Here is a 24,924-nt window from a genome sequence, read left to right as displayed (position 1 = left end):
TTATAAAGGCTGGTGCATGTCCACTGTCCTTTGAAGAAGTGGCAAACTTATTAATGAGCTTGCACTGTCCAAAGGAATCTTGAGCAGTGTAAGATGGTGTATTTCTAGGGTGTAAGGCTGGGAGCTGGGAGGATTTGCGGGGGCCTCTCTCTGTATGATTCACGAATGGCCCAGGGAGTATTCATGCAATTTTGCTGGGTGTGTGGTTCCACATGTTGATGGCTGAGCGATCACAGCACCTAAAGGAGGGTTGCTGCTTGTCACTAGCATAGGTTTGTGAGAGTTGAGGGGACACAACAGTCCTGCAGTTCCAGGTTGTATCCCAGGGATCCCATCACAACTACCGTAAACAGTTCTTCTCCCTCCATCGGATGGATACCATGGAAGTGCTTATAGTCACTTCCGATGTACATAGGGTGACCAGATAGCAAATGTGAAAAATCGGGATGAGGGGTTGGGGGGTAATAGGCACCTATATAAGACAAAGCCCCAAAAATAGGGACTGTCCCTATAAAATCCGGACATCTGGTCACCCTAGATGTACTAAAGGATTTGTCATTTAGGCAAGCTGTACATGTTGTTTTAATCATTTTTTAATGTGAAAGGTCAAATATAAAGGAGTATACAAAAGATGCAGGACTCCAACATCCTATTTCATTCTGCTTCTGTCTTTTATTAAATGGTTGTTGTTCCTGCTCAGATGCAACAGCAATCATTACTAGTGACTTTGGAGTACATTTCAGCACATCTACTTGTCCATAGATACTATTATCCATCTCTTCTCAGTGGGGAAGTTATGGGATAATGATTTGCAGTATCCTCTAAGAAAAATGATTACTGCTAATCTCTGAAACAAACAAAAAAGCAGTTTAAATAAACAAGCACCAAAACAATAGAACAAATATGTATAGCAAAGTAAGGTAAAGTTGTATTTCCTCCTGTCCTCATCTTTTGTTGTTGTTGTTTTGTTTTTTAAAGCAGACATTAAATGTATTGTCCTCTTTCTTAGCCTCCACACTCTGCCCAAAGTTTCACAAGATAAAAACTAATCTACAGGCCAAGATCTCAAAACTGTTTTTTAGGGGGCCTGTAGCAGGGTGGACTCCTGCTCTGGCCCTGAAGGGGTTAAAAACAGCCCTGGGAAGAGGCCAAGGCTGTAGAAAGCAGCTTTTAGGCTGGGCTGATTGGAAAGTGGCTGCAGCTGGGGCCACGCCCCAAACTGAGCCACAAGGCCTTATAAAAAGGCCAGGGAAGCTAGAGGCAAGACAGTCTTCCTCTGCCTGAAGAGGAAGAAGGGCCTGGCTGCAGGGGCTATAGGCAAGGTACCGAGGGTGAAGCAGGGCTGGGGAAAGGCTGAGGAGCTCCAGCCTAGAAAGCCCCAGGCTGTGGCCTAGCGAAGGGCCAACTGGTACTGGGGGTTGCAGAGGGCAGCCCAGGGTTAGGCCAAGGCAGCAGGTCCAAACCCCTTTGCCTGTGATAAATAGGCTGATACTGCAGTCTGCCCCAGAGTGTGGGGCTAGACAATGACTGGTAGTAGCCAATACTGAGGCAAGGTGGGGATAGAGGGTGAGGGTTCCCTGAGGAGGGGAGACCCTAAGAGAAAGGGGTTACTGCTAGGGGGCAGCACCCCATGTAAAAGGGCACCAGGTCCAGGGAGGGACACGGGGGCCTGAGAACAGGTGGATCACCAGCCTGCAGAGGGTGCTCCAGCGCTGGACGGAGCTAATTCCCAGAGTCACCAGCAGGAGGCACCGCAGGGGTGAGTCTGACCCGTCTACAGGGCCTGAAAAGCTACTCTGTATTAAACAGTATGGTGGTGTAAGGATATTTAGGGAGCCCATCTGACCAGAAGACTTCGGGGAGCCTTACAGTATACCTCCCGCTGGGTCCCCCCTTAAGCCCATCTATCAGAGCTGGAATAAAAGAAGCCACCACATGGATATGAACTCACGACAACACTTTATTTACTAAAGGAGAAGGAAAGAAGGGGTGGGGGGATGGATTAAGGAGACTGGAGATTTGGAATATAAGCACACACACACTCAATAAAGCAAAGATGTTTTTCTACCTCCTCCAGGTACTGCCAGTGGTGAGGCCATAGAATCTGGACCGGTGAGATCAGCGATGGACACCAATGGTGGATCACAGGTGTCGAAGACAGGTAAGTAACCCTATCTCAGACCCACCCTATCCCTTTTTGCATTGTCTATGGGTAAGTGTCAGATCTAACTAACTAGATCTAGTCCAAGAGTGCACGTCTGCTTCCCAAAAGAAGATAACTAATAAACCCTAAAATGACAACTTCATTCAGCGAGTGGCTACTGCAGGCCAGTAACCAATGTGGAAGGTGTATCACACCACAGAGAGAGAGAGCTTTAGACTCTGAGCCCCAGAGATTCCAGCGCTAAGAGCTCCTGGCCCCGCCCTTCATTTGTTTATATAGAAACCAGCTACTTAGCAGCAACTGATTCCCACTTTCACTTTCCCACCTTTTGCCCAGAATAAGGGAACAAGAAACTGTCACAACATGGAGGTCACTTTGTTCTTATCCAGACCAAGATGGCCACCTAATAAACAATGCCCTAAAATCCAACTGGGTGTGTGCCTTCCCCAAGAATTTGGCAAGGCTGTAATTAACAGTGGCAGGGTGAAGGTTAAATAATTAATAATGTAGGTATCAGAGGGGTAGCCTTTTTAGTCTGGATCTGTAAAAAGCAACAAAGAGTCCTGTGGCACCTTAAAGACTAACAGATGTATTGGAGGATGAGGCCCTCTTCTAGCAGTTGAGATGTGAACACCAAGGGAGGATAAACTGCTTTTGTAGTTGGCTAGGCTGTGAATGGCTAGCCAACTACAAAAGCAGTTTCTCCTCCCTTGGTGTTCACAGCTCAACTGCTAGAAGAGGGCCTCACCCTCCCTGATTTGAACTAACCTTGTTATCTCCAGCCTGATTCTTGCCTGCATATTTATACCTTCCTCTGGAAATTTCCATTACATGCGTCTGACGAAGTGGGTATTCACCCACGAAAGCTTATGCTTCAATACATCTGTTAGTCTTTAAGGTGCCACAGGACTCTTTGTTGCTCTTTAATGATGTAGGGTTTCAGCACCTGGGCATCTAACAGTATTTTATTTCTTTCCACAAGAGATTCATAAATGAACAAGGACTGTCAGAGCAATGGATTTAGACAAATCAGACTTAACAAAGAGTTTTCTGGCAGACAGAGAAATCAGCCCCATGATGGCCTGAAGCCATTTAGCATAAAAAACAATCAAGCCGACCCGTTTCAATTTTTTACAGCTCTCCCACCAGTCTCGGATTGTTCAGCTGAGATTTATTTTCACAAATAGCCATCTTTACAGTATTATCCTCATCTAAAAACAAGAGACAATGGTTTCAAGTCAAGATATGGTAATACGCAAATTTGTTGCCCTTAATTCCAGCACTTCCATAGTATGTTATTGGTATCTTCTAGTAGTAGTAATAAAAATAATACTTACTATTTGCATAGTACTTTATATCTTCCAAAAACCAACCAAACAAAACCCAATAGCTTTACAAACATTAACAAGCTATGCCTGCTGAGCTGGATAAATTTTCTCCCTAAATTTATAGATGTATAAACTTGAGACAGAAGATGGTTAAGGGCCAAATTTTTACAAGCAGCCTGTAGTTGTAGTTTTCTCAGTTTTTGCCTGGCAAACCTTAGAAACTTTTAGGGCCTGATTTTTCAGAGGCTCAGAGCACAATTGCCTACGGCTGGCCTTCCCATGAGGGTTTCTACGCAGTCTGGCACTTGAGGCAGCTGCCTCAGTTCGCCTCATGGTCAGCCCTGAACTCATCTAGATATTTGCCTAGTTTTACAACAGGCTACATAAAAAACACTAGCATAGTCTGTACAAACTAAAATTTCATACAGACTATGACTTATTTATACTGCTCTGTATACTGTACACTGAAATGTAAGTACAATATTTATATTCCAATTGATTTATTTTATAATTATATGGTAAAAATAAGAAAGTCAGCAATTTTTCAGTAATTGTTTGCTGTATTTTGTATTTTTAAGTCAGATTTTGTAAGCAAGTAGTTTTTAAGTGAGGTGAGACTTGGGATATGGAAGACAAATCAGACTCCTGAAAGGGATACAGTAGTCTGAAAAGGTTGAAAGCCACTGTACTAGAGCAATGTATAAAACATTTAATTTGTGAATACCTGGAGGATGAAGGGGTAATCACTAGCAGACAGTATAGATTTACTAAGAACAAATCATACCAAACCAGCTTGATTTCCTTCTGTGACAGGCTAACTGATTTGGTGGATAGAGGGAATGCAGTGGACATAATATACCCGGACTTCAGCAAGGCTTTTGACACAGTCTCACATGACATTCTGATAAGTAAGCTGGAGAAATGTGGACTTGATCGAACTACCGTTATTGGTTAAACAACCACAAACAAAGAGTAATTATTAATGGAATGATGTCAGATTGGAGGAAGGTCTCAAGTGGGGTTCCACAGGGATCTGTTCTGGGTCCGGTGTTGTTTAACATCTTAATTAATGCCCTGGATGTAGAAATAGATAGCATACTGATTATGTTTGCAGATGAGACAAAGCTGGGGGTTGCCAATACTTTCGAGGATAGAGCTAAAATTCAGAGGGATCTTGATAAATTGGAGATCTGGGGCTATAGACAACAAAATGAAATTCAACAAAGACAAATTTATGGTGCTACATTAGTGAAGAAAAACCAAATGCACAAATACAGAATGGGGAGAAACTGGCTTGGCAGTAGCATTGCTGAGAAGTATCTGGGAGTCATGGTGGATCACAACCTCAGCATGAGTTAGCAATGTGATGCTGTTGCAAAAAAGCAAATGCAATTTTAGGTTGCATGAACAGAGGCATAGTTGGTAAGTTATGAGAGGTGATAATACCACTCCACTTGTCGCTGGTTAGGCCTCAGCTGCAGTACTTTGTCCAGTTTTGGTCACCAATGTATAGGAAGGATGTAGAGAAACTGGAAAGGATCCAGAGTTGAGTGACAAAGATGATCAAAGGGATGGAATGCAAGCCATATGAGCAAAGGCTGAAGGAACTGGGTATGTTTAGTTTGGGAAAGAGGCGATTTAAGGGGGGATATGATAATTGTCTTTAGATACTTGAAAAGTTGCCATTAAAAAGATGGAGAAAAGTTGTTCTCTCTTGCCACAGAGGGCAGAAGAAGAGACAGTGGATTCAAACTACAGCACAGCAGATTTATATTAAATCTCAAGAAAAACTTCCTAACTGTAAGAACAGTAGGACAATGGAACAGACTTCCTAGGGAGGTTGTGGAAGCTTCTTCACTGGAGGCTTTCAAAAGGAGGCTGGATCACCATATGTCTTGGATGGCTTAGACACAACAAATCCTGCATCTCTGCAAGGCGGTTAGACTAGATGACCCTTGTGGGACTTTCTAACCCTATGGTTCTATGATCCTTGTTCATTGTGCCTTTTCTTTGTGTTCATCATTCTTTCTGTGCACACTCTCTTCCTCGTTTTCCCTCTCATTTCTCCCCTCCCACTACCTCCTACTTACTTCCACAGTCCCTTCCCATAATTCCTTTCATTCGCTTACACCACAACAAGTGTCTCCAAAAAACTCTATAAAGTTAGTTTTTGTCTGGGAAATTTGTTTTATTTAAATTACAAAATGCTTATGTGAAGATGAAGTTAAGGAGGAGAGTACATATCACTCAGTTTTACCTGCTGCTTGTTCTCCATGTTCTCCTGTGTGCAAACACATACATCGGTTTCTCCCTCCCTCCTGTTCCTACATTACCCAGCATATGCACCTGTTTTTCTTGCCCTTCTGAATGGGTATAGAATCCCCTGCACAATCCTTTTCAGTGAATTTTCCCATCCTGCCCTCTCTAATGAGTAGATCTGGTGCAACAGATGTTTTTTAAAAAGAAATGTTTTCGAAAAATGGTCAATTTTTGTTGCTGTTATTCAGAGCTGAAAGTTTCTGTCAGAGGCTGTTTTGGAAAATCTTCCAAGAGAAACTTACGAAGATGGGCTAGCTTTCCAACAGCTGCCACCTCCCATTGCTCTCAATAGGAGTGAAGCCACACTGTTTTCAGAGTAAATGATGGAGAGGAACACTGTGAGGTAATTAATGGAAGCAGTGGCCATCTTTACTAAGGGCAGCTGATTGCTTCATTCCTTTGACATGTCTGCCATTTTGATTATCCTATTTTTCTCCAAATGTTGCCTGTGTATCAGATTTCAGCACTCTTTAGCTATTTGGAAAATTCTAAGAGTCTGTGTCCATTACTGAAACTATTCAGGATGAAAACAAAAAACTGACCCAGGATGCTAAATTTCGTAGACTCATTTTAAAATTAATTGTAATTAATAAATAACCAGTTTACTTGTAAAATCTTAATCATTTAGTGCTCAGAGAGTAAGTGCTCTAATTTTTGGGTAGAGTATGCTGTATTCTTCATATATAGTTCTGAGGTTTTCTGACCACAACTTTCTCTATAAGCTTAATCGGAAATGGAAGATTAGATACTAGGTGATAATTGGATGAATTGTTAAAAGCATTCATCTCAAGACCCTTAAAGGGTGGACCATCAAAACATGTCCCAAAGCCTGATAAGGTAAATGCATCCCCACCTTAAGGACACTGATTGATTCATGACAAAGGCAAAGTTTCTAAGTGCTAAACCTCCTGTCTGAGCCTACACACTAGATCAAGAGTATATACAGCTTTGTGAGCTGAACCATTAACTTCCAGGGGTGGTCCCATGGTTGAAATAAAATCCTGAAATGATTCAGAGGATTTAAAAACAACAGAAACCACTGGTGACAACAATAGTTTAGGACCAAAAGTGAAGAACACCTCCTTCATCTGAAACTCCATTTTGTCTACATAAAATTCACATTCTAATTACCCAAGTGTAATACAAATTGAACACTGAGGACTGGACTGTTTAGAACAGCTTATCTCATTTTACCGTGTCTTAGTATAATGGGGCCTTGCTACTTGAGAGATATTAATAGATTCTACTACAATACAGATAAATAATAATTGAGGCTAACAGTTCTTCCTCTTGTGAAAAGTACCATAAGCTTTTGAACAATCACAGATAGTTAGGATCTTGATTTCACATCCCATTCAAAAGCGGGCACATCCTCTGGCAAGGTATTTTCTTACCCCGTTCTGGGGAATTGGTACTGTACCAACCCAAAGAAAAGTCTACTATCATTAACACCACTTCCTACAACACCTAGATTTTCTTAAAAGGTCTCCTATCCTACTTAACAGACCCTCGAATCATATGAGATATGATGAGATCACAGCCTGAGGTGGCATGGATGGAAAATCAGAACCACTCAATAAAGAAAATGCTGAAATTTCATCCTCTGTAGGATTTCCAGTTTCATTAGCCTGATTGAAAGCAGCATTTCACTACATGTAAAACTGCAGCAAAGCTCAGCACAGATAGTGCATTTAATGTATGCTCTGGGCAATGAAGCTGAAACTATTTTCAAGTAATTTTCTTCAATGTTGGATTCAGCCATCCTATAAGTCTTAATAACATAGGACTTTTCTTTCTTTGAACAGCAACTGATGCCATTGCCAGTGCAGGCCTAAGTCCTCCATCACAAAGTTGTGCCATTATTTCATGTAGCATGATGTTACCTAGCATCATGTAGCAATATAATATCACAGTATGATGCTATCACATCCACCCCAAATATGTTTTTTTCAGTTCTATAGTTGTATGAAAGACTGTCAGTGCCTATCAGCGACTCTTAAGGGTATGCCTACTCTTGGAGCTGGAGCTGGCGGTGTGATTCCCAGCTTGAGGGGATATACTTGCACTAGCTCTGATTTGAGGTAGCATGCTAAAAAATAGAGTATAGCTGCAGCAGCATGGGCTGCTGGATGGGCTAGTTACCCTGAGTATTTACCCATCTGTGACCATTTGGCATTTACTTGGATGGTTAGCTAGTTGTGCCACCGCAGCTGTGCTGTTTTTAGCATGGTAGCCAGGGGTGAAAGTAACTTACAGGACTTACCGGTACTGCCAGAGTCCTGAGGGGGGCATGGCCTCATCCGGAAGAGGTGTGGCCTCTCAAGATTTAAAGGCCCTGGGGAATCAGCTATGGCTGGGAGATCCAGAGCCTTTAAATCAACCAGGGGCTCCCAGCTGCAGAGGTGGCTGGGAGCCCCCTGGGGCTCAGGGGCAAATTAAAGGGCCCGGGGCTCTGGCCACCAGGGGGAACCCCGAGCTTTGCGGGGCTGGTGCAGGGATTTAAAGGGCCCAGAGCTCTATCAATCCCGGCCCCAGCCCGGCCGCCAGAGCCGTGGCCGGGATTCAAAGGGCTCTGGGCTGCCCACAGTGGCGGGGAGCTCTGAGCCCTTTAAATCTCAGCCGCGGGCCGGGATTTAAAGGGCTCTGGGCTGCTATGGGCAGCCCAGAGCCCTTTCAATCCCCACCGTGGAAGTCAATGCGGTCCAGCACGGCGTACTGGCTCTTGCCAGTACACTGTACCGGACCGGCCCGGCTTACTTTCACCTCTGACTGTATGTATGTGTATTAATGTGTCACAAACAATGCAGCTGCAGCCTGCCACCGACCAGCAGCGACCCCAGCAACTGGCCCCTGTGGGCGGCTGCCTGCAGAGAGCCAGCAGGTGCCGCTGGGCTGGGTCTGCCAAGGAGTAAGTAACCAAGGCAAAAACCACAGCCAACCAGTCATGGAGGGAGCGGGGCGGGGAGAGGGGAAGTCAGGGGTGAATGAAGGAGAACTGGAATAGCCTTCATGAAATATACAAGATATTTAGAGAAAGTTTTGTCAATTTCAGCCTCTGCACTCTGCAGGCAGGACAAAACAAAAAGAGATCTGAGATTGCACCCGATGTCCTAAGGACATTTCAGGTGTTTAAATCAATATATAAAGAGGGTGGACTGGAATGAAAACTACTATTTCTTTCAAAGGAGGCACAATAATTTCCCTGAATATTCAGTTTTCCCCTCCAGTCCCTTTGTGGTTTTGTCTATGGAGGCTATTTGCTTTCCCTGTGAATCTTTAGTTGCTTTAGCAAAATTGCTTTGCCCAAAATAAACCCTAATCATCATGACACATCTTTCCACCATGTTCTTTGTGTGTGTGATTTTTTTTTAAACAGTAACATTTCAAAGAGGATCTGCAAGCAGTTTGGACATCACAACCATGATCCTCTGCTGGGGAGGGAATGGGATAGATTTGAACTTGGAAATGGTTCCTGATTTTGCTTGTGTTTAGGAGATCCCCTCATCCCAGGGGCAGAAAAGAACTGCCCCTTCCATAGTCACATACACCCAACAACAACTGGGAGTGAAATTAACAAGGATGCCAGAAATGGCTCCTAATTCTGGGCACTGAACTGCACAGGGAACAGCTGAGTTTAAACTGTTCTTTTGCAGGCAGCAGCAGCAGGCATCTCAGCCAGTCTCCCTACTGCAAGCTAGAGCCTAGAGGAAAACCTCTGCTGGGGTGGGGGGAAGAATGGGGAGGAATGCAGAGCTTTGTCTGCAGCCTGACTGGGGGAGCGAGGAGATGAGAAACCAACGTGACAATGAGTTTTCCCCTTCCACCTGCTTTTATTAGCTCTGGATTTAAGCTGTGCAGCCAAATGCTTGTATTTGTTGTGTATATTAGTATTGGAGAGATCCCCTCATCCTCAGGGGCAGAAAAGGACTGCCCCTGCCATGGTCAAACACACCCTCCCCTCAACCCCCTCCCCCCAGCTACTCTGAGTGAAATTAACAAGAATGCCAGAAACCTAGCCCTGGGGGCTGAACCATCAGGGAACAGCTGAGTTTAAACTATTCTTATGCAGGGAGCAGGCTTCTCTCTCCCTCCCTCAGTCAGTCTCCTTTTCTTACTGGTCCTCTGTACTGGCCCATACCCGCTTACTTTCACCTCTGATGGTAGCTTAATCAGAGCTAGCATGAATGTGTCTCCTTGAGTCCTCCCCACCCCCCACAGATCCAAGAGTAGACATGCAGTATGTCTACACTGCATTCAGAGGTGTGACTACAGCATGTGTAAACATATTCAAACTAGTTTTGATCTGGCTATCTCCAATAACAATAGCAGTGAAGTTGCAGCAGAATGTGAAGTGGCTGGGGCTAGCCATTCAAATACAGACTGGGGGGGCGGGGGGAGCCTGTATAGCCTATGCTGCCGCTCATGTTGCCACAGTTTCATGGCTATTGTTGGCATTAGCTAGATCAAAGATAGTGCATGTATGCCTACAAGTGTTGCAATCATACCTCTCATTGCAGTATAGACATATCCTAATTTTTTATCCATTTTCATCCTAACTATGCTCTAGTTAAGGACAGAATTATATTTAAGGTCAACAAATACAGAAATATTCTGCTCAGAAAGGGGAAGATGTGGGTGTTGTGTCTTTATATGTGGAGACAGACGTATGCAAAAGACAAAAAGTGAAAGTGGGAGATGCTGAAAAGAGCTTTGACAAAATTTTACCTGTTTTTATCTCTAACCGTAGAAGCATGATGCTGTGTTACACTGTGTCATTGACACTGAGCAGCACCTTTTACCTCAGTTTTGGTATGTCAGTGTTTCCAATTTTCTACCCATTTTACATGGTCCCTGTGGTAGTCTGCAGCCAGGCTTAATCACATAATACACTTCACTTTTTGTCTATTTGCCGTCATGATGTGCAGTTGATATTTAAAACCTTAAACACGATGGACCTGATTCTCCACTGCCTAGCATCTTGTATTGTCATTTACACCTGTGCCAGTGGGTGTAAAATGCTGCCATTCTGACTGGGTAGCACTTACATCCATTTTCCACTCACTTTGTGCAGGTGTAACTGATTACACAACGTGCAAGGTAGTGTAAAATCAGGCCTGGTGGGATTAAATTCCCTATGAAAACAAACAAGTTTTGCTCATTGTTGATATGTTATATTTAATGTGAAAACATAAAGGGTGACAAAAACTTTGTGTCATGGAACTTTATTTCCCCAAGTATTTTCTAACACAGGAGTTCTCAGCCTGGGGATTGAAAACCCTCAAGATAGTCATGTCAGGATATTGCAACCACTCTGCCTTTCCCACATTGCTAAATGGGAAGAGGGTCAGGGCAGTGTGGGGTCCCATTATGGAAAGGCTGAACCCCCCTGATCTGTTATATGTGGTTTCCTTTCTAAGATGCAATGGGGCTTTCACATACATTCTGTGGCTAGGAGTAAGAGTCCTAGAAATGAATCTGCTTTTTAGCATTGTAGGTCTTCAAACAGCAAAATTATCACTAGCTTTTCAACTGGTTTGCTGATACAAAGGATATGGTAACCAATGAATTCAATTATACTAGAAGGTCTGGCATAAAAAATATAATCATAAGACCCTTTTGGGAGCCTATCGTCAAACCAGGCATCAGATGATACAAGTGAGCATTGAATAATAACTTCCTTTCTCATAAACTCTGGATACTTATGGTTTACAGAAAATCTGCTCCAAATTAGCAGCCAAACTTTTCCATGTTTACAATGATGGCTAATTTGGGAGGAGTGAAATTCTAACAGGGTGGAATCTGACCCCAGGGATCTCAGAGTGCTAACTAACAGAGAGTAGATCTTTTGGGATGACAGATGTAATCACTGTTTCCATGAGGTTTAATTGTTGAGGAGTGTGGTTGCTCACTGCTGGGGTTGATTTGGATTTGTAAATTATTAAAGCTGTAGATTTAGTGGATGAAACAGAATTTCTCAGATAATTGCTAGAGTTGAGTCAATGCAGTGTCTTGTATAAACTCCATATGGTGGATTATAGATTCTGTTAGCAAGGGATACAAAGCTAAGGTGCTCCTTAAAGTTCAGAACAGGAACTTGGCTTTTGATATAGCGAATAGCACAGCAGATAATTTTTCTTGAGTTCTTGGACCTCTTTGCAGAGAGTAATGTCCCAAGGGAAAGGAACAAAGATCTGGATCCACAATAGGGACTTAGGCATTGTGATGCTGAGCGTTGCAGAACCTAACTTTTAGGCATCTAGAAAATCACAGGAACAACACTGCGATCCACAAAACCTGAGTTAGTAGTCTAAGCCAGGGGTTCTCAACCTTTTTCTTTCTGAGGCTCCTCCAACATGCTACACTAACTCTTCACTTAACGTCGTAGTTATGTTCCTGAAAAATGCGACTTTATGTGAAATGATGTTAAGTGAATCCAATTTCCCTATACAATTAATGTAAATAAATAGGGGGCAGCAAGGTTCCAGGGAATTTTTTTTGCACCAGACAAGACATTTTATATATATATATATATTCAGTATAAGTTATAAACAATTTTAAACAAACAGTTTAATATTATATACAGCAATGAATGATTGTGAGGCTTGGCTGAGGTAGTGGAGTAAGAGGGTGGAATATTTCCCAGGGAATGCCTTGCTGCTAAATGATGAACTAGCACTTGGCTGAGCCCTCAAGGGTTAATGCGTTGTTGTTAATGTAGCCTCACTCTACAAGCAGCATGGACTGAGGCAGGAGGGAAGAAACACAATAGATGCAGGGCAGTAGCTGCAAACACTTCCCTGCAAAAACTGAACATGATGATGAGCCCACGCTATCCAGCTGGGTGCACCACTCCCTCCTCCTGACAATACATGCACGGCTGCACAGGTGCAGACTTTCCAAAGTGCTGGGTGGGGGGGTGCATGCATGAGTGAGAGCAGGGCTGGTGCAACCATTTAGGCGACCTAGGCGGTTGCCTAGGGCACTGAGATTTGGGGGGGCGCCATTTTCTTTGGCAGTGACCGCGGCAGCCGGATCTTCGGGCACCCTAGATGCTGCCGGCATTTAGGCAGAGGGAGCTGGGGCAGGGGAGCGCGGGGAGGGCCGCCTGCAGAAAGTAAGGAGGGGCGGCACGCAGGGGAACTCCCCGCCCCACCTCACTCCTGTCCTGCCTCCTCCCTGAGCATGCCAGGGTCAGGGGTGAGCTGCTTCACTTCTCCCGCCTCCCAGGCTTGCGGCACCAGTCAGCTTAGGCTCCACAAGCCTGGGAGGCGGGAGAAGTGAAGCAGCAATGGCGTGCTCGGGGTGCTCGTGCATGGAGCAGGGGTGAGCTGGGGCAGGAGGGGGGGGCCTCAGGGTGGAGCTGCCACAAGGGGGGGTGCCTCAGGGTGGAGGGGGGGAGCTGCCGTGGGGGGAGTGCTCAGGGTGGGGGTGCAGGGGGGCGCAAGGTGGAAGTTTTGCCTAGGACGCAAAACATCCTTGCACCGGCCCTGAGAGAGAGACGTGCATTGCCCCTGTAAATACGCTGACCGCTCTTCAAGTACGTTGCCCTTTTAAGCAGATCAGCCAGTTCAGACAGGAAGCAACAGCTTCCAGCAAGCTCCCTCCTTTCTGTTCCTGAGCCCTGTCCCCTGCCTCCGCTTTGTGAAGAGGGGGTACAGAGCATGGGGCAGGAGCAGGGGGACATCCTGATATCAGCACCCCTCCCCCAGCAAGCAGGAAGCTCCCAGGAGTGGCTCCAAGGCAGAGGGCAGGGCAGGAGCAGCACGGCAGTGGGGGGAGGGACAGCTGAACTGTGGCTGGGCAGCTGCCGAGCCACATACCTTACAGGGAATTTAAGGGAGCTGATGGAGGTAGGGGGAGGGCTGCTGGCTCCCCCACTCCTAATCCCCACAAGGAGGGGCTGCTCTTCCAGAGAATCTGCAAGCAGTGGACAAAGCAAGCAGCTGCCAAACGATGTTATAAAGGAGCATTGCACAACTTTAAACGAGCTTGTTCCCTAATAGATCAGCAACGTAACAATGAAACAACATTAACCGAGACAACGTTAAGTGAGGAGTTACTGTATTTGTGGGTATACAAATCCCACAGCTCACCTGTGCCACAATAACTCTTTTTCTTTATATCCAGTAGATTAAAAGCCAGGGCCAGTGTTATGGGGTAGCAAATAGTCAGGGCTGGATTAACTCTCCTGTGGGCCCAGGGCTATTAGATTTTGTGGAGCCCCAGTTACAAGTCTTTTTCCTAATTTAAAACAAAATGATCACACTTATGGCATCGAGGCTATTAATGCTGTACTAAACTTGCCTTTTAATGAACATAAAGCCATTCTGCTGTTACATTTCAGTCTTAAAACATGTAGAATGTAGGTAAGTTAATTCAAAACAGCTGAAACAGATTTTATATTAGTTTATTTCTGGGAGCGAGTTTGGGTGCAGGAGGGAGCTCCAGGCTGGAGCAGAGTGTTGGGGTGCAGGAGAGCGTGAGGGGTGCTGGCTCTGGGAGGAAGTTTGGGTGCAGGAAGAGATTCTGACCTGGGGAGGGGGCGAGGTGTAGGCTCTGGTCGGGAGGCACTTACCACAGGTGGCTCCTGACCGGTGGCACAGCAGGGCTCAAGCAGGCGGCCTGGTTGCATGCTGTGGCCCCAGGCCACTCTCGCACTCTCGGAAGCGGCTGGTTGTTGGCACGGCTCTGCGCGCCCCTGTGGGGAGGGAGACAGTGTATCTCCGTGTGCTGCCTGCCCCCGCAGCACTAATGGGAGCTGCGGGGACGGTGCTGGGATGGGAGCAGTGCGCGGAGCTGCCTCCCCCATGCTGCCAGGGGCTGCAGAGACGTGTCAGCAGCTGGCCGCTTCCAGAAGAGGCATGGGGCCATAGCATGCAGGCAGCCTGCCTGAGCCCTGCTGTACTCGGGCCCCCCAAAGCCCAGGGCCCTAGGCTGCATCCCCTAAAGCCCCATGCATTAATCCGGCCCTGCAAGCAGGGCAATTGCTCAGGGCCCAACACCACAAGGGACCCATGAAGCTAAGTTGCTCAGGCTTCAGCTTTCAGCCCCAGGCAGCCTGGCTTGGGCTTGGGCTTTCAGCCCTGGGCAGCAGGACTTGAGCTTTGGCTTTCAGCCCTGGGCCTCAGTAAGTCTAATGCTGGCCCTGCTCTCTGGTTATTTGGGCAGACCACCTGAAACCTGCTTGCGGCCCCCAGAGTGTCCCAGACTCCTGGTTAAGAACTGCTGGCCTAAGCTACTATACGGTGAATGGGGAGAGATAGGCACCGTAGAATGTAGTCAACAAAGCCAGCATGCTAGGTGGAGAGCTGCTTAAGCTAGCCAATGGGAGATGCCAAGAAAAGGGTGTGTCCTAAGCCCTGCCCATCTCATATAGGTGCTTAAGTCTGGGTTGCAGGGAGGCACCTATCTCTGCTAGAGATCAGTCAACTTGGGGGGGAAGATAAGTGCTCCTTTGTCTAAGCTGCAATGGGGCCAAATCTGGTAGGTGTGCTCAGAGGCCATCCAACTCCACATGGATCAATTAGGGGATGGGAAGGAGGCAGCCCTTCTTTGTAACCTTTAGCCCAGTGATTAGAGTACTCATCCAAGAAGTGGGAGATCCCCAGTCCAAGTCCCCCTCTGCCTGATGAGGAGAAGAGATATGAACAGGGGTCTACCACCTTTCAGGTGAGTGCCCCAACCACTGGGCTCTAGAGTCATTCTCACATTTTCTCTGTTGCAATTAATATTTAATTATTCTATTATTTAATTGAAGTGGAAAAACTTCAATAGGAGAGATTGAGGGAGACCCATATCTGAATATCCCAGTAGTAAGAGCACTCACCTGAGAGATGGGAGACCCTGTTCAGAAACTTTTCATCAGGCCTATGGGGGGACATAAACATAGGGTCTTCCCTATCTTGGGTGAATGCTATAAGAGCTAAGGTTATAAGGCTGATTGGCATGCAATAGGTGGCCTCTGAACACCCCTACTGGATTGGGTCCCACATGCAATTTAGGTGTGGGAGTGTGTATTTTCTCCCCTGTTGATGGATTGCTCTTGGGCTTAGGTGGGAGATAGGCATCTGGATGCCTAGAGTGGGGCAGTATTATGTATGCCCACAGACAAAAAACTTAAGGAACTTTTACTGCAAAAATGTAGGTGCTGAGTTACTTTAAGCCCCTCCAGGGTTAGCTAGCAGCTGATTGGGGTTTTTGTGGATCACAGGGGCACTTAAAAATGAGGCTTAGGTGCCTAAGTACCTTTGTGGATCCAGATTAATCTGTTTAGTTCTTAACCTGTTCTATATGTAGATCCTCCTCACTTCTAGCTGGGATCTAGCCAAAAGCCCCTCAATATCTGTAGTCATGACCCTCTGATACCAAGGCTGAGAAATCATGGGTGAAAGAATTACCTTCCGCCTACCCAAATTTCCTTGATGTTTCAGTTGAATTCTTCTTTACTTCCTATCCTAGAAAAATGTAGTGTACTGTTGCTGTTCTCTGTGAAACAGCTGCCACATTCCATGCCAGGTGGGACTGCATTTCAGTGTGGTGAAGCAAGCCTTATAATATTGTTATGACTCTACAGAAAGTGTTTTGAGATCCATGAATGAAAGGCACTATAGAAATGCAAAATGTAAGTATTGTTACTTAAGGCACTTTGAGATCTAAGCACTATATAACAGCTAGATTAAAAACAAAATGAGTGCTCTTTTTAAAATTCTGTCATGTAATACACTTTGACTTGGCTGTGTTTGTCAATAATGGGGGCTGATACATTAATAGAACAAGAATAGAATAGAACAAGTTAAAAACTACTTGGACAAATTAGATGTGTTCAAGTCACCAGGGCCTGATGAAATGCGTCCTAGAGTACTCAAGGAGCTGACTGAGGAGATATCTGAGTCATTAGCAATTATCTTTGAGAAGTCATGGAAGACAGGAGAAATTCCAGAAGACAGAAAAAGGGCAAATATAGTGCCCATCTATAAAAAGGGAAATAAGGACAGCCCAGGAAATTACAGACCAGTTAGCTTAACTTCTGTACCTGGAAAGATAATGGAGCAAATAATTAAGCAATCAATTTGCAAACATCTAGAAGATAATAAGGTGATAAGTAACCATCAGCATGGATTTGTCAAAAATAAATCATGTCAAACCAACCGGATAGCTTGCTTTGACAGGGTAACAAGCCTTGTGGATGTGGGGGAGCAGTAGAGGTGGTATATCTTGACTTTAGTAAAGCTTTTGATATTGTCTTGCATGACCTTCTCATAAACAAACTAGGGAAATGCAACCTAGATTGAGCTATTATAAGGTGAGTGCATAATTGGTTGGAAAACCATTCCAGAGAGTAATCAGTGGTTCACAGTCATGCTGGAATGGCATAATAAGCAGGGTCCCGCAGGGATCAATTCTGGTCCAGTTCTGTTCAAAATCTTCATCAATGATTTAGATAATGGCATACAGAGTACACTTATAAAGCTTGCGGATGATACCGAGATGGGAGGGGTTGCAAGTGCTTTGGAGGATAGGATTAAAATTCAAAATGATCTGGACAAACTGGAGAAATGGTCTGAAGTAAATAGGATGAAATTCAACAATGACAAATGCAAAGTACTCCATTTATGGAGGAACAAGCATTTGCACACATACAAAATGGGAAATGACTGCCTAGAAAGGAGCACTGCGGAAAGGGATCTGGGGGTCATAGTGGACCACAAGCTAAATATGAGTCAACAGTGTAACACTGTTGCAAAAAAAGTGAACATCATTCTGGGATATATTAGCAGGAGTGTTGTAAGCAACAGGGCCAGCTCCAGCTTTTTTGCAGCCCCAAGCGGCAAAGTGGCGGGGGAAGAAAAAAAAAAAGCTGCGATTGGCGGCACTTCGGCAGCAGCTCTACCACACCACTTCATTCTTCGGCAGCAATTCAGAGGGAGTGAGGGACCCACCGCCGAATTGCCTCCGAAGACCCGGATGTGCTGCCCCTTTCCATTGGCCACCCAAGCACCTACTTCTTTTGCTGGTGCCTGGAGCCAGCCCTGGTAAATAAGATATGAGAAGTAATTCTTCTGCTCTACTCCACTCCGATTAGGCCTCAATTGGAGTATTGTGTCCAGTTCTGGGTGCCACATTTCAGGAAGGATGTGGACAAATTGGAGAGTCCAGAGAAGAGCAACAAAAATGATTAAAGGTCTAGAAAACATGACCTATGAGAGAAGATTAAAAAAATTGGGTTTGTTTAGTCTGGAAAAGAGAAGACTGAGAGGGGACATAACAGTTTTCAAGTATGTAAAAGATTGTTACAAGGAGGAGGAAGAAAAATTGTTTTTCTTAACCTCTAATGATAGGACAAGAAGCAATGGGCTTAAATTGCAGCAAGGGAGGTTTAGGTTGGACATTAGGAAAAAGTTCCTAACTGTCAGGGTGGTTAAGAACTGGAATAAATTGCCTAGGGAGGTGGTGGAATCTCCATCATTGGAGATTTTTAAGAGCAGGTTAGACAAACACCTGTCAGGAATGGTCTAGATAATTAGTCCTATCATGAGTGCAGGGAACTGGACTAGAAGACCTCTTGAGGTCCCTTCCAGTTCTATGATTCTATGTTCTTTCTTAGGTATTAGATTTAAATAGTGTTTTCTATCTTTTCCCCATACCTGGAGTTGACTGTAAATTAATACATTTTCTTCTTGTAATTGATGGCATTTTCCATTATTATTGTCTAGTGTCAGAACATGTCTATTATACACCATGATGCTGATAATATTGTGGCACCTTATTCCATTGCTATTTTCAAACAGATACCCCCTGTTTGCTGTGCTAAGAATATAGAAGGACTTTAACTTAGTGTGTCTCATAGGTTAAATGTTGACAAGAATAATTTTATTTCAAAGGCTTTTTTTTTGTTAAGCTTGCTCACATTCTGACTAAAACATTTGTATTGTAAAAAAAATCTGGGGATGATAATTGAGGGAATTCTGTATTAGTATCTTGGCTACATAAAATTATTTCTAGAATGCAGACAAGAAACAGAAAATGAGATTGGTGATGATTTGAAAAAAGATCTTCCCTGGTCTGGAACGTTAGCAGTACTGATTTCTTTGCCTCTATGTGTTGATCCTCTGTCTAAGAGGTCTCCTGTAGTGGAGATGTTACTCAAATGGGCAGTGAGCCTTTCAAGATGCCTGACCATCTCCAAAGATAACAGAGCAGGGCGCAGAGTAGGGGACAGCGCAAATCATAGTACAGTGTGGGTAACTCCAACATATGCAGAGAGTTCGGACAAACATGCAGTAGAAACCTTTTTGGAGCTTATGTGCAGGGAAAGCAACATTTTTTATTTTTGATATTATTGTTTGAATTACCGTAGCGCCCAGAGGTCCCAATATGTTGGATGATGTACAAACACATATTAGAAGATAGTCTCTGCCTCAAAGAGCATACAGGGCCTGCTCCTGCCATCAGCTCCACATAGGCAGACCTCTGTGCCCACGTGGAGCTCGTTGAAGGATCAGGGCCAAAATGAAAAGAGACAGCTGGAGGGTATGAGGAAGGGAGTGTGAAGGTAACAGTGATTGAAACATGGTTACGTATACTGGCTATGGAACAATTAGCTAGTTTCAAGGCAAAATACTTCTTAAAATATAAAGAAATCTGAAGTATTAATAAGAATTAATAATCTCAGTAAGTCCTACTGGCCACTCATCTCAGCATTATCAATTGACTATTTACTGCAGGCATCATGGCACAAGCGCACAAAAACAACCATACCAGCTTAATTGTCCTCATTCGTTTCTTAAGCATCTTGATTTCTTGGGTCTTTAATTTCTTCTGACATCCTGTTTTAGCTGCTCTGTTCTGTGATGTTATGGTTCTGTACTTTTTGCTCTTGCCCTTTTGTTTGGTCTAGCAGTGCTCAGCAAAACCCTCGCCCTTGTGTTACTGTTTATGTTAGACATTGACTTCTAAAAGCCCCATATGTTAAAAACCACTCAGTATATTCCAAATGAGCCCAACTCATTTATAATTTAGAAATCAATTTCCTGATATTACTATGAACATTACAGAAAAATAAGCTATATCTGTAGACTTGATGGATGTCAACATCAATGGGAAATGAATTACTCTTCATAGAATATATGGATGTTGGTAATAATTACAGAGCAAGCCAAACTTAAAACAAGTCATGATCCATCACTCATGACAAAATCATCATATTCAGATGGCACAGCAATGTTCTGAACAGTTGTCTTGGTTTTTTTAAAGATAGAATACAATTTTTTTGTTCTAATTGTATGAACAGGAAAACATCCTCATAAGCATAGTGTTAAATGACCAAATTCTCACTGGATTTAATTCTGCAGTTTGTTATTTTCTGACTGTTTCTTTAAAGGTGAGTGGGGAGACATTTTTCTCCCTCTTCTTGCTCCACAGCCTGCGAAGAGCCAAATACAGTAGAAACATGATATTTCTTCTGTGCAGATGGGACAGGCCACTGAGAATCTGCAAAAGTGAATTTGTAGCAATCCTCATGCCACCGAACTAAGCTCTCTGGTGGTCCATCTGTGGAGATGAGTAATGCAGGAGAGTGAGGTGGGAGTTTATGGGTTAGGTAAGAGAATAGCCAGTAGGTTCATTAACTGTACATTTCCACTGTCCTCAAACACTGTAAATTAGGGTTGGAGTAGAGGGGTATGGCTGCTACTAAAACCTATGGGCTGGGATAGCAGCTGCAGGCTAACTGTGTTGGTGCCTCATGCCTTGTGTATTTGGGTTTTGGGAAGGTTCTCCGACATAGTTCCCCCATGCAAACTATGGGAGTTCTTCATAGGGGCTGAGAACTTCACCCAGGTAAAACTATGTAGCATTCCAGAATGTGGTATAAGTAGAGCTGTCCTGAAAATAGCTGATTACTGTTTTTTTAAAGAAAGGCAGAGTATGCCTCAAAGCTTTAAACTCTTTATTCAGTGTCCTAGTTGATTCTTGCAAACTGAAATCTCTTAAATTTTACCATTTAGGGAATTTATTTGGTTGGTTGCTATTAGATTTCCTTTGCTGAGATGGCTGACATTTATGTACTTCCTGGGTATTAATGCGTAAAATAAATCTAACATCTTTAAACTACCCAGAAGTGAGAGAGGTGGATCCAAAGTTAAGTTAAAAGGAACACACATTCTATCCTCCAAACTATATACAAATTGTTGTATTTCAGCTATGCAGCTTTCTTTTTAGTAAGTATCTCTTTAATTGGATGAACTATTTTGTGCAGGGGAACTCATCTTGCAGAAGACACTGAGACATCAATAATTAACTTTACAAGAATGTTTTCTTGGAGCTTAAAAGCCTTTACAATGTGTCTATGATTGGTACCTGTGCAATGTGTATTTCCAGTGACCGTTGTCTGACAAACTACAAAAACACTAACCCGGAACCTATCCTCGCAACAAAGCCCATTGCTAACTGTCCACATATCTATTCAGGGGACACCATCATAGGACCTAATTACATCAGCCACACCATCAGAGGCTCGTTCACCTGCACATCTACCAATGTGATATATGCCATTATGTGCCAGCAATGCCCCTCTGCCATGTACATTGGCCAAACCGGACAGTCTCTACACAAAAGAATAAATGGACACAAATCAGACATCAAGAATTATAACATTCAGAAACCAGTCGGAGAACACTTCAATCTCCCTGGTCACTCAATTACAGACCTCAAAGTCACAATACTCCAACAAAAAGACTTCAAAAACAGACTCCAATGAGAAACTGCAGAATTGGAATTAATTTGCAAACTGGACACCATTAAATCAGGCTTGAATAAAGACTGGGAGTGGATGGGTCATTACACAAAGTAAAAACTATTTCCTCATGCTAATTTTTCCCCCTACTGTTACTCACCTCTTCTTGTCAACTGTTTGAAATGAGCCATCCTGATTATCACTACAAACATTTTTTTCTCCTTCTGGTAATAGTCCACCTTAATTGATTAGTCTTGTTATAGCTCCTATGGCAACACCCATTTTTTCATGTTCTCTGTGTATATATATCTTCCTACTGTATTTTCCACTGCATGCATCTGATGAAGTGGGTTTTAGCTCACAAAAGCTTATGCTCAAATACATTTGTTAGTCTCTAAGGTGCAACAAGTACTCCTCATTCTTTTTACTATCATTAATGTTCTTCAGAAAAACACTGAGGAAAGTATTTTCCAGTAATCATTCTTGTTTCAGAGTCTAAGAGTAGTTTTATGGAAATGGCTGTTCTGGCTGCTTCTAGCCAATAAATTAAAGTTCCAGAAAAATCCTGGAAAATAGGAACTGCAAGATGGAAGTTGTACTTAGTTATCTTTTCTTGTGACTTCAGGTAATCTGAGTGGATTTCAGTTCATAGGCATATAGGCAATGAGATTAATGAAAGGTCTGTTCTTGGAAGCTGTTATTCATCAATCAATTAGCGCAGGAAATGTTTTACAATTTTAATCTTCCTGTTTCAGCTATATTGAATTAAAATGTGACACTCAAGCAGTTAAAATTTCACCCTGAAATAGATACTATGATATAGTATGTGAACATCCATCTGCTTTCTGAGGTGAGCAGCTGTGGCCACTTTTACTGCAGTGTAAAATAAGGAAACATATTGTACCTTCTTTCTATAGAAAACTGAAATATGCCAGTTATATATGTATTCATTTTTTTAAAGTAGGCTTTAGCACATTTGTCTGAATGAAAAATATCTGAAATAAAGAAGGTGAGAGAGATTTTGTTAAAGTGGGGTAATCTTTATTTTGTAGTTAGTCATACTCTTGGATTTATAGATATTTAATCATTTTTAAATATCAAAACAATGTTACATCAAAAAATACAGGACCTTTAGAATGAAGGTTGAAATATCATTCTTTTCCCTCTCCAGGTTTGCCTCATTTATTAGAAGATATGTGTAAATTAATATAAAAGATTTGTTTTTAAAACTTATTAGCGAACATATTTTCAGCTAACATTTTAAAATCCTGATATAGTCAGGACAAGGTGAAGTCTGTAGGACAGCATAGGGTTCATCTCTTCCAGCTAAAATACAATTTGCCCTGTTTGTGCTAGAGTTTTAAAATGTTAGTTAAAATATTGTAAAACAGACCTTTCATTCTGATTTAGACAGGCCCATTGGGGTCTTTGATCATAGGGGAATTTGCATCTACTAGGAGTTTCTCTGTGTGGGAACAACATAGTAGATTATTAGCCTCAGATCTTTCTGGGGTGAAATTTGGCTTCTAATATGGTTGACATATTCTGACTGAGCTGAGAAGTATAAGACTATTTTAGAGTGCAAGAAAAGGTAATTATGTACTCAACCCTGCTAATTACATTTGTATTTACCTGTTTTGTATGTGCAGTGGAGGCCGGAAGTTTTGAAAATTTGGCCCTTATTTCTAAAGATGGGAGGAGTCAAAATTTAAGACTCCGTTTTGATAAGATTTTTTTTTTAAACATAGATTGAGTTGTGTTTAAAAGGATACCCATATATAAAACCAAGCTGGAGAAAACAGATTTATTGAAAAAGCAGCTGCAACTAAAACTGATAAGCACTCAACAGCTGACTTCTCCAGCTGCTTCTAAATCAGATACGATTCTCTGGTCTTGAAACATAAATAAGGATAACTCGATAAGAAAACTTTTGAAAAAGATCAGTCAGAAATGGAAAATTTAGAAACCTCTAAGAATTTCTTGAAGAAGTTTGAGACTCTCATGCTGAACAATTTGGAGGGACAGGTATAAGGTGCCAATATGGGACTGATCAGGGGAGGATGATAATACAGGGCTTTATTTAATCTGATTTCTACTAGAGTGTCTATCCCAAGGTATTTTCCAGGTCCATGCTAAAATTGGGATTATTTAATATATTAGTGAGCTGGAAGATGAGGCATCAAAATTTGTGAATGATGCAAAATATTAAGTCCTCATGTTTTAGAGAAGAATATTAGTGGTTTCAGAAGGACCAAAGAAAACTATACAAATGAGAAATGTGATGGCAGATAAAATACAATTCAGCTAAATGCAAAATAATGCAGATTGGTTCCAGTAATTTCATCCATTCATACACATTAAGGTACATCTACACTTTGAACTGGGGCTGTAATTTTGAGCTCAAGGAGATATCTATGCTAACTCTGATTGTGCGAGAAAAAGAGTGTAGCTATGGGGGGGGGGGAAGCGGTGGGAGGGGCTAGCTGCTCAAGTATATACCTAGCATCTCAGAGGGGCTGGTACAGGAGTGGGCTGGCTTCTTATGGGAGAAGAAAGCCATAAAAACAACCCATAACTCAAGTCAACACTGGCTGAACACTCAGCTGTTGAAGTGACGGGAGAATCCAACAACTACAAGAAAGGGATTGAGCATGTACTGAAAATATTATGAATCTATTGTATGAATTGATGGTATCCCTTCATCTTGAATACTATGTTAATTTCTAGGCATGCTATCTCAGTTAGGATATTGATGAAACGGAAAAGTCCAGAGAATGGCAATGAAAATGATTAGAGGCTTGGAAAGACTTCTATATGTGGAGAGATTAAAAAGACTAGGGTATTTATGGAGATTCAGAGATGAATAAGAGGTGAAGTGAATGGTTTAGAGGAGGTCAGAAAGGTGCTCTGATTTAATTGTTTCTCAGAATATGAGAACAAGGGCACATACAATTAAATCAATATCTCAGTTTAAAACTGATAACAGGAAATGCCTTTTTACAGAATGTGGCACTCACTATTTCAAGACATTATTGAGGCAAAGAGTTTACAGGATTAAAAAGGCTAGACATTTCTATCTAAGGTAATTATTTATGGCCCCCATTACCAGAGGATCTGAATACCATTAATGTATTTATCCTCACAACACTCTTGTGAGGTAGGAAATTACTATTATTTCCATTTTACAGATGGAGAACTGAGGCACAGAGAGCTAAGATTATGTCTACAGATTTTTAGTGATCCTCTCACCCTGGGTCAACAGACTAAGGGTAGCAGGGCCCATGCTAGTGCTCTAAAAAGAGCAGTATACACAGCACTTTGAAGGTACAACCTGGGCTGGAGCTCTGGTTCTGAAGGCTAGGGTGGGGAGCCATGAATCC

At 43.0% G+C, this 24,924-nt stretch overlaps 1 long non-coding RNA gene across 2 annotated transcripts in view; it reads left to right on the top strand.

Annotated features, from left to right (window-relative positions):
- Positions 1-1,285: 1,285 nt before the first annotated feature.
- The window catches only part of LOC120397825, a 33,248-nt gene continuing 9,609 nt past the window's right edge, over positions 1,286-24,924 (top strand). For both annotated transcript variants that reach the window (XR_005594023.1, XR_005594022.1), the window contains exons 1-2: positions 1,286-1,322; positions 2,078-2,161. This is a non-coding gene — a long non-coding RNA (uncharacterized LOC120397825). The remainder of the gene's footprint in view (positions 1,323-2,077; positions 2,162-24,924) is intronic.

The sequence above is a fragment of the Mauremys reevesii genome, linkage group 2, assembly GCF_016161935.1.
Source record: "Mauremys reevesii isolate NIE-2019 linkage group 2, ASM1616193v1, whole genome shotgun sequence".
Classification (NCBI taxonomy): domain Eukaryota; kingdom Metazoa; phylum Chordata; order Testudines; family Geoemydidae; genus Mauremys; species Mauremys reevesii.
Note: the sequence above shows the minus strand (reverse complement) of the source record. Positions and strands in the feature narration are given on the sequence as shown.